Genomic DNA, 11996 nt, shown 5'->3' on the forward strand with positions numbered 1-11996 from the left:
AGAAATGTCACAGGGCTGGAATTTAAGTTGTCCATAGTGAAGTTTCAACTGCTAAATGCCCCCGTTGGCTCCAGAGCAATGGAAATTCACCAGCACAGCTCTGAAAATGGCACAGACCCTCCTGACTGATGGCAAAAGCTGCGAGCTGGCAACAGCTTGTGACCCAAAGGCTTGGGAACGACTGGGAGCCGACCTGGAGCTCTGAACGCAGGCCCTGAGCGTGCTGGATTCATGCAGCAAGATTAAAGCATAGCTCCAACTCCTGGCCCAGATAAAACTCGCAGATTAAATGTCATGCTGTAGGTGTGTAGAACATGTCACCACTCCTTTCATTAGAAGCCAGTCTAAAAGCGTTTCCATCAGACACTGCTGTGATTACACAGGGATACTTTAATTCTCAGGGAGAAGGTGTCAGTGCACCAGGAGAGGCAGGACTGCTCAAAGACTGTCTCGTTTTACGGTGCACACTTGCAAAGAAGCTTGGCAACATTAGCACTGTGATAATTTCGTCTCTGGAATATTTAGTGTACAAGGTCTGATTATTAAAAAAATATAGAGATGTTTTCATCTCTCAAAGATACACGATTGCAGGTGTTTGTATGCAAGTGCAGAAATGCAGCCAAAAGAAAACAAACTGAAGAAAAAAGAATGGAGAATAAGAAAACAAACAGAAATTGGGATACCACCTGTGTTTACTGAAGTCAAAGTGCCTCAAACTGAATTGATAATGTATTTTTCAGATAAAGAGGAAACGCCAGCTACGATGAGAACTTCATTAAATGTTTGACTAACATGACAAATAGAGCTGTTAGTGAAAACAAGGAGAACAGACAAACTGAAGGCAAAGAGCCATTCATGTACTCGCATAACAGATTAAAGAATTCACCTATGAAGTGCCATAAGAACTTATTCCAGCAAAGATCTCCAAGACACTGGCTCAGAAAATGCTGATCAGAAGGTTACGGGGTATTATCAGCACAACACACAAAACCACGTGACTGAGAACTGCAGTCCCAGGAACAGAATTCCTGGGAAATCCAAGAGCATCACTTTAACATTTGACACGATATGTCAGGGAGCTAGAAAGGACTTGAGCTGTGAACTGGAAGCTAATGAGTTAAAAGTGACTTTGGAGTAAGGTCTCCATACTGTTAAATTCAATGAACAGTTAAGTAAAAGGCACACAGAACCTGCTGCAGTGCCTAATTTCTTGCCAGGTATTTGTCAATATCTATTTTACCCTCCTGAAAGAGTCTGGAGAAGGGGGTTTTGGTGTATTTTTATTCTCTGCGCAGCCACCCCTTAAAGTGTCTGTAAAGTAAACTGTGCTTAGATCTTTTCAGAGATTCAGCAGGGACACCAGAGCACGAGAACTGACAGGGAGCAACAACAGCACATCGAGGGCACTGAGCAGCACAGCAGCTCTTAATCTCAGCATCTAATTAAAAGTAGAGATTACAATAATCAGGGCAGGACAGTAGTGCCTGCTGTATGCAAACTGAGCTGACGCCACAGACTGCTTTTCTGCAACACCAAGATGCTTCCTGAGATCATGTACAGAGAGAGAAAGAAGATCTATGTCCTTTTTTTAAGACCTTTGTACATAACTGCAGTCTGCTGGCTCCAACGAAACCCATGTTTCGTGCAACAGGGATACTCTGAAATAAGATTTCGCTGGGGAGAATTGTCTTGTTTTCCTCAGCCACGACAGTTTTTTTGAGTCTTGGTGTGATCATTTGAAGTCATGGCTTCTGGAGAACAGAATGTTACCATTCACGACTTCAAAGGACCCAGATTTAACTTGTTGCTTTTCTGAAGCTGCAGTAGTGTAGTGCAGAAAGTTTATGTGCCTAATATAGCTTTCACATGGTTGAATAAGCAAACCAGATAAATGCCACCTTCCCCAGCCTGTGGTGCTTTAAGCTTTGCATTGTAGGAACCTCACGACAACATTCCGTAGAACACAGAAAAGCAAATTTTCTGACAGCACTTACAACCGAGGCTGGCTTAACAATATGAGCAGTAACTGTGAAAAGGTCTTGTTCCACACTGAATTACCTTCATTCTCACAATAAAAATTAATGTGTGAACTTCACCAGACAGAGCGTTTGGGGATATTTCACAGCAGATTCACCACCCTGTACTTTTGGTTTTCACCAATTCCCAAAAAACCCACACGATCAAAATACGAACTGTGCCATCAACATAAGAAACAGATCTCCACTATTTTTGTTTTTTTTTTGGGGGTGGTTTTTTTTGGTAGAATAAAAGCAACAAGTGAATTGAGTCCTCCTCATATCCTTATGCAGGGAAGTGCCTCAGAATGTAATCAGCTTACAGTGAAGGAACCGATGTGTTACAGCCCTGAGGCACACATTCACATCTAACCACGCTTTCCATGGCACTGTTCATGCAGAATTTTGATGTGATCTCAGTCACTTTTTTATACTTTTGCTCCATGCAAATTCGGGTTAAAGTTTTCTCCCAAATTTCTGAGTGTAGAAAAGTTGTTAGATGACCACTTCCCACTCTGCAATAAAAAGCGAGGCTGCAGTTTTATACCCCTTGGTCTTTGACAACACTACGAAAACCCCCAACTGAATATTAAATACTTCTAAGTACTGCAAATCGCCAAAAAATGTCCATATATTACTTTCATTTGCACGTGGCAGCAATTGCAGCAACCTGCTAATTTAAACTAATTCCAGCAATCTATTTTTTCTTGTTTTACCATGGCTACCCACAGCATTTCAGCCTTCACTTTCAGAAACTCTGCAAGCAAATCAACACAAAGTCGGGAAAAATATACATGAAGAAGACTACTCAAGCCAGCCTCCCAAATGAGTCACAAAAGCAAGAAGCACCAAGCCCCTTCTGGTGGAGGAAATATCAGGAAAAAAGGCACAGCAAAGCTGTATGGCTCAAGATTTCCTTGGTAGCACTACTCCTCTGGATCCCTGAAAACGTCAAAAAGACAAAAAAAAAAAACCCAAAACTCCCCTCTCTGTGGATCCCCACACATTATTTTTCCTTTCCTCCGAGGCAAAATCAGGGGTGCATTACACCAAAAGCAACCAAAGTGCAGAGTCCCTCCTGTTCACCATCCCCCAAAGCACATCTTCCACCTCACAGTGTTCCCTCCTGGCCCTGGAAACGATTCCTGTGTCTCCTCGTTTGACAGAAATAAGTGACTGCAAGGCAAACCACAACCAGCAGCTTTGTCACAAGCAAATCTGGCTAAATGCCACTTTTCACTAGTTCAGCACAAAGCCTACCTGTCAGCTGACTGGCTGCTTGAAATATTCAGGTTTTTTTACACAAAATGCCAGCTTTCCTCTCTCACTTTTATTCCAGGAAGCATTACACCCTAATGAAATCCACATTAACGATAATAAATGATTTTTTTTTTTTTTTTTCTGAAGGGCAACGCGAATCTGAACTCTCCCTGAAGCACAGCAGCCCCATTAACACCCCCGGTGTTGGAAGCAACGCTGAAGCAAAACTCGGCTGAAGAGCAGAAGGGAAGAGATCAAGGCAAAGCCTCCGAGGTGCGAGGAGGAGAGCAGGCATTGCTAACCCAGACAGCGTGGACTGCTGCCAGCCGGCCGAGGTGTCACAGACACACCAACAACAGGCACCTTCCCGACGGAAGCGGCTCCAAAGAATCCCCGACAAGTTCAAGCAAGGCAGGAATGTGGTTGTGTCATCACCCTTTGAGCACTGCTCGTACCTTTATTTTCCTAATGACTCATTTATGCAGATAAATGCCTAAAAGGAGTTCTTCTTGGCTCCAAAAGCGAAAAGTCCTTGTATTTATCCACAAATCACGTTATCAGGTGAGCAGGAACTCCACGGGCTGGAGCTGTCTGCCCTTGTATGGCCAAGGCTGGCCTGGCAGAGCCGTATCCATGGTTCGTGCTGGGCACAGGGAGTTTTGTGGGGTTTATTTAAACCTCCAGCATCCTGACTAACATTTAACAGATACTCCTCACAGTAGGTCTTTCAAAACAGGGGTATTTATCCACTTAAAAACCAAACCAAAACAAGATGTTGAAAGCAAACTGCAGGAACTGTCAGAGCTTCAACACTGTCAGTATCTGTCCCTAACACAGGAGCAACGTGGCCCTTAACCCAGCAGCTATTCCCAAATCCCCCAGGAATTTCTGGGACTCTCAGGTCTCCGTAGGACACGGCACCCTCGTGCTTCCCATGCCTTCCAACAGACTGAACTCTGGCAAGTATCCACCACAACTGTAGTTTTTTCCATAATGCTCTCTTGGTAACATCCAAATACAAAATGCTTTATCAACGACCATCTGTAGCTGTATTTACAAACTGAGATCTTCTTTAGTATCCGTATTTCCACTACAGTATCTCTCACTACGATTGCTGTGTTCAGTTGAATGTAAAACATTACACAGAGTAAATGTTTATAATGTTATCACACAGGAGCAACAAGGCCACCCCTTTACTTTAGTCAGTCTTCTTGGGGAAAGCAAGCAAACAAATGTTGTGGTCAAATCACCTCAAAGCAGTAGCAGAGCTCAAAGGAAAAAAAAAACCAAACCAGAGTGATGTAGAGCTGCCTCCACAGGCAGAAGTACTGAACAGATTGGGACAATGCAGCCTGGAAAAGGAGAACCCAAAGAGAGAAAACTGACAACATGGAAACCTATAAAATCACAAATGAGGTGCTGATGCAAAGAAGATTCTTTATTCTTTCTCATACTACAGAAAGTAGGAGGGACTCAACGAGATTACAGTATAAAAAGAAGAAAAAAACCCCAGAAGCCAGGGATTATTTTTGTACAAGTTGAGGGATTCACCACAGGGTATTCTGTGGAAGCTCCAGGTATAAACTTTTTGAAATGTTCAGGCAATTCCCTCAAGGACAGGTCCAACAGGCACTGCCAGCTCAGACCACCTCCAACCCTTCAGCACCAGGAGCTGGGGATGGCGACTGAGCTGCCTGGGGTGGCTGCTCCACTCTCCCCTAATGATTCATTTCTGGCTACTGTCACAGGCCACACGTTGAGCCCAGCACCTTTCTGCAGCCCTTATTATCCCATCCTTCAGGTACTCTGATCAATCTGCTCACGTGAAGTAATTATTTCCCCAGCTCCGATGTGGAACACATTAAGAACACGCTATTTACAAATAATGCACAGGTTAAGTCACTCCCTTAACTTGATTAAATGGAATGTAAGAACTGAATGAAATGCTGAGCATTTACATTTCCTGCCATCCCATTTCATCAGGTCTGCAGCTTGTTTCCTACCACCACCATTTCATTTCAGCACAAAGCAGTCCGAGACCTCAGCTTTCATCCAGTGAAACCATTAGAAGAATCAATTTGCTCTCCAAGGCAAGGAGAGTGATGGACTCCTAGGTTTACTTAGCAATAAGCACACAACTATTTAATTAGACCTGGATGGTGGGAACTGCATCTTTGAGGCAACAGCCACGGCCACAGAGAATGAAGCATTTCAGTTTGTTCCATAAATCAATGTTTTCAGTAGGTTTTTTTTTCCTGCTTGTGACTGCTGACTTCCATATGGAAATCCTGTCGCAGGTAGAGGCACATCTCCCACCCAGTTTGGCTCCTGCACCCTCACATAACACTTCCTCAAAGAAACAAGCAATTAAGTTGCTGCCCCTTCTCAGCCACACGCCATTCCAAGATTGATGTCGTATTTCAAGTGACAGACTGTGAACACGCTCTGCAACCATGGCATTTAATTTAGAAGTCAGCACTTGACACATTGAAGTATTTGGAATTCCTGAAGTCTGGCTGTCTGCACAGTTGCATAATTTGAGCAGGGATAACCTACTTATAACTGGGAGAGGGAGAAGAATGTCAACAGACAATCCCTTCTACGTCAGGGGACATCTCCCTCCTCATCACGTGCCAGAACAAGCACCACTGCTTTGTCACAGGTTGATTTTCTTTTTCTTTAAGCTAGGGGATTACAACTCCTAAAAGGAGTGAAGCTGCATTTGTCACCAGATGTTCTCCTAGGAACACACTCAGATGTTCTCAAAGCTCACTGAAAAACAAGTTTAGCAGATACAATGGACGAGGCCAGTGAAACAGTGATGCGAAATACCCCACACAAGTGTGAAGGACACAAGGCTTGGTGCTGGTCACACAAACACCACACATCCATTCACAGAAAAGCCATAAAATCCGACCCAAACCAATGTCTGGGTGCTTGTTCAGCCTCAGACAGGGGGAAGCTGTTCTGCTGTTCATTCTCTTGGCAAAGAGCTGAGCAGACCCTCCGAGCAGCACAATTCTCTACCGACACCGCAGAATGAACCCACCCCTTTGGAAAGTGCCAGAGTTTATGATTAACCTCCGGTTGCAACAAACGTGGCAAGGATTCAGTTTCACTCTCTGACTGCTCCTCTTACATACTGCAGGAAGAATACGTAAGGACAGTGTCTCCTCTCCAAAGCTCACAGTCACAGAGGCAGGAATTCTCTCACCCTGTAAACAAAACCAGGGCAAAAGCTCCCAGGCTTTCCTCCCTCAGCATCCCTGCGCCATCCACCTGGGGAGACTGAAGGGGGGCTGGAAATTCCCTTCCCATGGAAGAGACTGCTTGCAGTGTTAGCACCAATTACAGCTTTGGATTAAAACCAGCTGTTTAAATAGAAGTAGTCCCAAGGGAGAGGCACTTAGAGCATTGTAACTGGTTCCTGGAATAAACAGTTGGACATCAATGGAGGCATTTACACCGGGAGAGCTGTGTCTGAGCTCCCAGGTTCAGCTCCAGCTCCTTAAACAGCTGCACTTAAACCCAGGCAAGGTCTGCAGGCTCATCACACCGTGGATCTGCATCACATGTGGACATCAGGCTGCAGTAGGAGACCTCAAGGGCAGAAAAAAGCACATTGCACTCCCAGCTCCCTGAGAGTCCTGGGTGCTGGTCTGGGACCTGCCTGCACAGGACTCACTCCCACTCAGCACCACCCTGCAGTGATGTCCACAGCAGTGCCACAGGGGTGTCCTGCAGGTGACAAAGAACCATCACCTCATCTATGGAAACATCCAGCTCCGACCCAGGGATCAGCTCAGGATGAACTGAGTGACCTCTACCTAAGTAGGAGCTGCCACGTGGATACCTGTGGATACACCCCATGAATAAATAAAACTTTTAAAAGGGAAAGGAAAAGCCTCATATCAGGCAGAAGCACAGCAAGAAAGCAAGAGCAAAGGTGTAACTGTGAAAACTAAGAAACTCCCCATGGGGGTATGGCAACCCCAGAGTATCAGATAAGGACAACTATGAAAGCAGGAGGCTTCTAGAAACATCACAGAATGGTTTGGGTTGGAAGGGACCTTAAATACCATGTCCAACTCCCCTGCCACAGGCAAGGACACATTCCACTATCCCAGGCTGCTCCAAGCCCTGTCCAGCCTGGCCTGGAATGTTCCCAGGGATCCAGGGGCAGCCACAGCTTCTCTGGGCACCCTGTGCAGGGCCTCACCACCCTCACAGGGAAGAATTTCTCCTCAATATCCCATCTAATCCTTCCTTCTGTCATTTGAAGCCATCCCCCTTGTCCTGTCACTCCATGGCCTTGTCAAAAGTGTCTCTCCTGCTTTCCTGGAAACTCTTCAGGCACTGCAAGGAGCTCGAAGGTCTCAGAAAAAAATCCTGGAGTGGACAAATTATGTATATGACCAGGAAAAGAGAAAGTGATGGTATTTTAGACCCATGGGACGTGCTGATACCTAGGAGTGCACAGACTCTTTAATTTCACTCTGCTGGACTGCTCAGCAAAGGAAACCCCAAGGCACAAACCAAGGCAGGCTCAATCCAAGAGTCTCCCAGTGCAGGATCAGCAGGGCCCAGGAAGGGAAAGGGTGGAAGTTTCAGCCATGGAAGACGTAACAGGCAGGCAAGAAGGTGGGCACAGGGGGGACCTCTCTGGCACCTGCAGCAGGAGGTGATGGGAGCAACACGGGAACAGCTGGGACTGGGACTCTGTGGGAACATCCAAGACACGAAACAACCGACGGGGGAAACCTCCACATGCAAGAGAAGTGCCCCCACACGCCTGCCTGCAGCGAGGCCACTGGCCTCTCCTTCCCTGAGGGGGGCAAACACACACAGTGTGGGATGCACTGGCTTTTGGCAGGAAATCAGTGGGATAACCCTGGCCAGTGTGGAGGAGGAGACACACATGCCTCATCAGTGGGCAGAACAGGCTCCACAGCACAGGAGATGGGCCGAAGGAGTCATCCCTCAGGCTCTGGAGGAGGATGTGTCTTTGTGCATGGGGAAAACCTCAGCAGCTTTCTGCAGCAGCCCCCTGAGGGGTGGGATTGAACAGGCTGTGCTGGCCAAGCACGGAGCTCATTCCACGTGTGCATGGAAACAGGGACAGCAGATTTTGGGAGGCACGGGTACCCTGCGTGTGTTAAAGGAGACAACAGGCTTTTGGCAAGCAAGAAACAGACTATACCCTCCCAGAATCTGCTGATCGTGTTTATAGAGGAAAACGACTCTGGAGAGATGGAAGGAGAGCAGGAAAACACGAAGCAGTTCCTGGCAGACGAGCGCTGTGACACCCTCACGGTGCGTGGACACAGAGGCAGCACAGCAGACCCTGGCAGATGGGCACTAAGGAATATGCAGAAGGGGCTGATGTAGGAAGAAAACAAACAACAACAAAGGGACAGCAAGCTCTGCCTCCCAGCTAGTGGGAATCCCTCTATTTCCTCCCATAAGCAGGCACTGGAGGCAGCAGGTATCCCGTTGGGATGCAGGAAACAACACAACTTCACCCCCCCCAGCCCTTGGAACTCCAGGTTTGCGTGTCTACCCACAGGCTCCGGCTGCCAGCGCGGCTCCCGCGGGGCAGGGGACACCGCCGGAGGGGGAACACCGGCACAAGGGACACCCCCAAACACGGGGACACCTCTAAACAACGGAACGCGGGGCAGGGGACATCCCAGAGGGAGGTGACACCCCCAAACAGCGGCAAAAGGGACAGGGAACACCCCCGGAGAAAGGTGACACCCCCAAACAGCGGCGCAGGAGACACCCCCCGCCCCGGGAACCCTCGGCGAGGCGCGGGGCTGACACGGCCCCGCGGGCGGGGGACACACCGGCTGTGCACCGCGCAATGGGATCCCCCGGGGGGTGAGCGCAGCCCCGGGGCCGCGGGGCACGGACGGGAAACACGGGGAAAGGGACGGGACGGGTGTGAAAGGGGGGGGGGGGGACGGGGGACGGACGGAGCCTGATCCCTCCCGCCCCCCGCCCCTGAGGGACACCGGCGGCCGCCGCGCCACCGACCGGCCCCCTCCCGCGCCAGGCCCGGCCGCGCTCCCCGGTTACCTGCGGGCGGTCGCTGAGGCCGGGCCGCTATCTGGGGGCCATGACGGCGGGGCCGGGAGGCGGCGGGACGAGCGGGATGACCGGGATGAGCGGGATATTGTCGGGGGGGGCTGGGGGGGGGGCGGAGGCCGCCGCCTCCCCCTCGGGCGGCGCGCGGGAAACCCGGGGGAGGGGGGGGGCGGGGGGGGGGGCAAGCGGGGGGCGCGCGACCCCCCCGCGCGAGGGGGCGTGAGGGGCGCGCGCGCTGCGCGTGCACGCGGGGGAAGGGGGGCGCGCGGGGGGGGGCGGGGGGGAGCGCGCGCGCCTCCGTCCGAGCTCCCGCGCGCGCCGCCCGGGCACTTTGTTTGTGTCCCACAGTGCACCGCGAGCGGCGGCGGGGGCGGGGCCCCGCGCCTGCGCACTGAGCGCCCGGCGGCGGCGCCGAGCCGAGCCCGGCGCCCCGCGGAGAGAGCGGGCCCGGCCCCGGGCAGCGCCCGCCGGCCTGCCGCTCCTAACGGCGTCCTGCTGCACCCCGGCGGAGGGGAACCCGCCTCTAGTGCCCCCCAAAGGGGTGACGGGGTCTGAGTGCCGCCCGGCGGAGGCTGAGCGGCGTCCTGGTGCTCCCCACCGGAGAGGAGACGGAGGCCGGGTGTCCCAGGACGCGGGCAGGGAACAGGGTCCCAGTGCCCCCCTGCCCCCGTCTGGAGCGGGGCACCGGGGAACGGGGGACACCGGGGAACGAGGGGCACCGGGACTGGCAGCCAGCGGGGGCTGGCGAGTGTGTCCCCCCGGGCTGCGCATCCCACCCCCCGAGCACGGGCTGCCCCGGGGGCCGGGATGGCCGTGCATCCCCCGGGCACTGAGATGCTGCAGTGCTCCAGCCGTGCATCCCCCGGGCACCGGGCTGCTCCAGCCGTGCCTCCCCCGGGCACCGGGCTGCTCCAGCCGTGCGTCCCCCAGGGCACCGGGCTGCTCCAGCCGTGCCTCCCCCGGGCACCGGGCTGCTCCAGCCGTGCGTCCCCCGGGCACCGGGCTGCTCCAGCCGTGCCTCCCCCGGGCACCGGGCTGCTCCAGCCGTGCCTCCCCCGGGATCCGGGCTGCTCCAGCCGTGCATCCCCCGGGCACTGAGACGCTGCAGTGCTCGCGTTCTCCTGCATCCCCAGCCCGCGGTGTCCCGGTGCAGCGGGATGCTCTCTCTGCTCCTGCATCCTCCAGCCGCGGGGTATTCTGCCCTCCCCAGACGTGCGGTACCCCGGTGCGTGCACCAGCTCCCAAAACCTCACCAACCCCCCCAATGAGTCTCTAATTAATCCACCCCAATAATTTGGTGCAAATCTGCACTAATTCGGCTAAACACAGCTTTAATCCAACAGGATTAACGCAACCCTTTCCTCCGTGGGTTTTTTTATGGTGTGGCTTTTTTTTGTTGGTTTGGGTTTGTTGTCTTTGGTGATGAGTTCCCGGTGAATTGAAGCAGGAAACAGATTGAAGGGCCACGGTCCAAAAGTGTTAATCAGCAGTAAAAAATTTAAAACCCGTCCCTGGAAAAGCCACGCTGATCCATCAGCAAGAAGAAAAGGGGCCAAACTCCCCTTGTGTTGTTGTGAAAACTCAGGGATCCTTCCTTGAAAAACTGGGGGAAGAACCAGAGCAGAGAGTTGGACTCTGCTTAAATCTTCTCATTTCACTTCCTCTTAGGCTGGTTTTGTATTCCCGGGGATCTCTCCTGCAATCCTGACACGTGCAGCCTCCCATTGCAATCCACTCCTGTGTAAAGCAGGAGTAAAATAGCGCCGATTTCAGCACATTACACGTCTGCAGGTGTTGTTTCCACTGTAATGAGACAGAATTTTCAAGGAAATCTGCTCCTGGCTACCCAGGGTAACTCCTGAATCACAGAGGATTACGGAAAAAACCTCAGGCTGCCGTCCCTTACCTTCAAAAACCTCTGAAAATTCTTGATTTGATGGTGTTTGGGCTGTTTGATGGTGAAATTGTAGGGCGAGTGATTTTAGTCTACCCAGAGCCAGTGATGTATCCTGCAGATGCCGAATCTGATGTGCCTTTTCTTGCTGACTTCCTAGATGTGTTGTTGCAAGTTTAAAATTGCTCCAAAATGCTGATTTGTCACAATTTCATGAATAAAGCGTCAGGTGAGCCCAGCAGAGACACTCTGTGCTGTGGGTTGTCACACATGCTCCTATCAGGCTTGAAGCTTGCTCTGAGCACGTCATGGGCTTTGCACAGGAGGGAAAATGGGTGTAAACTGCACAAATTCGTGGCAGGAAAATTAAGTGTGGTCTGTGTCCTCACTGTGCTTCAGAAATAAACCAACAGTCTTTAATAAACCTGCTCCGTGCCACCTGGAAATAAACCATAAAACTCTCAAATAAAAACTACCTTGACTTTCTTTTTAAAGAATGAATCCAGTAGTTAGTCATTCCTGTGTGCAGGAAGCTGGCAGGTTTGGGATGCAGAGCACTCCACACATCATCACCAGGCAGGGGCACACCAGCCTGCCTCAGACCTCGTCTTCTTCTCCCTGCATCAGAAAGGGCTGTTTTATTCACAACATTTTATCAGCCCTGGATACCTGGAGAGGTTCTCCAGTGATTGTCAGAGCCAGGGAGAAGAAAAACCAGAGGAGGATCTGTGTTGGTTCAC

The 11996-nt window shown here is 51.0% G+C and overlaps 1 protein-coding gene across 8 annotated transcripts in view; it reads right to left on the reverse strand.

The window, feature by feature from the left end:
• Positions 1–9452, reverse strand: part of ZBTB44 (zinc finger and BTB domain containing 44) — a 69380-nt gene extending 59928 nt beyond the window's left edge. For all 8 annotated transcript variants that reach the window (XR_010723728.1, XR_010723729.1, XM_066203325.1 and 5 more), the window contains exon 1: positions 9354–9452. The gene's annotated coding sequence lies outside the window, so the exon portion shown is untranslated. The remainder of the gene's footprint in view (positions 1–9353) is intronic.
• Between the last annotated feature and the right edge of the window lie 2544 nt (positions 9453–11996).

Source organism: Chamaea fasciata, unplaced genomic scaffold (assembly GCF_029207755.1).
Source record: "Chamaea fasciata isolate MVZ Bird 193981 ecotype frontalis unplaced genomic scaffold, bChaFas1.0.hap1 SCAF_24, whole genome shotgun sequence".
NCBI classification, from domain to species: Eukaryota; Metazoa; Chordata; class Aves; order Passeriformes; family Sylviidae; genus Chamaea; species Chamaea fasciata.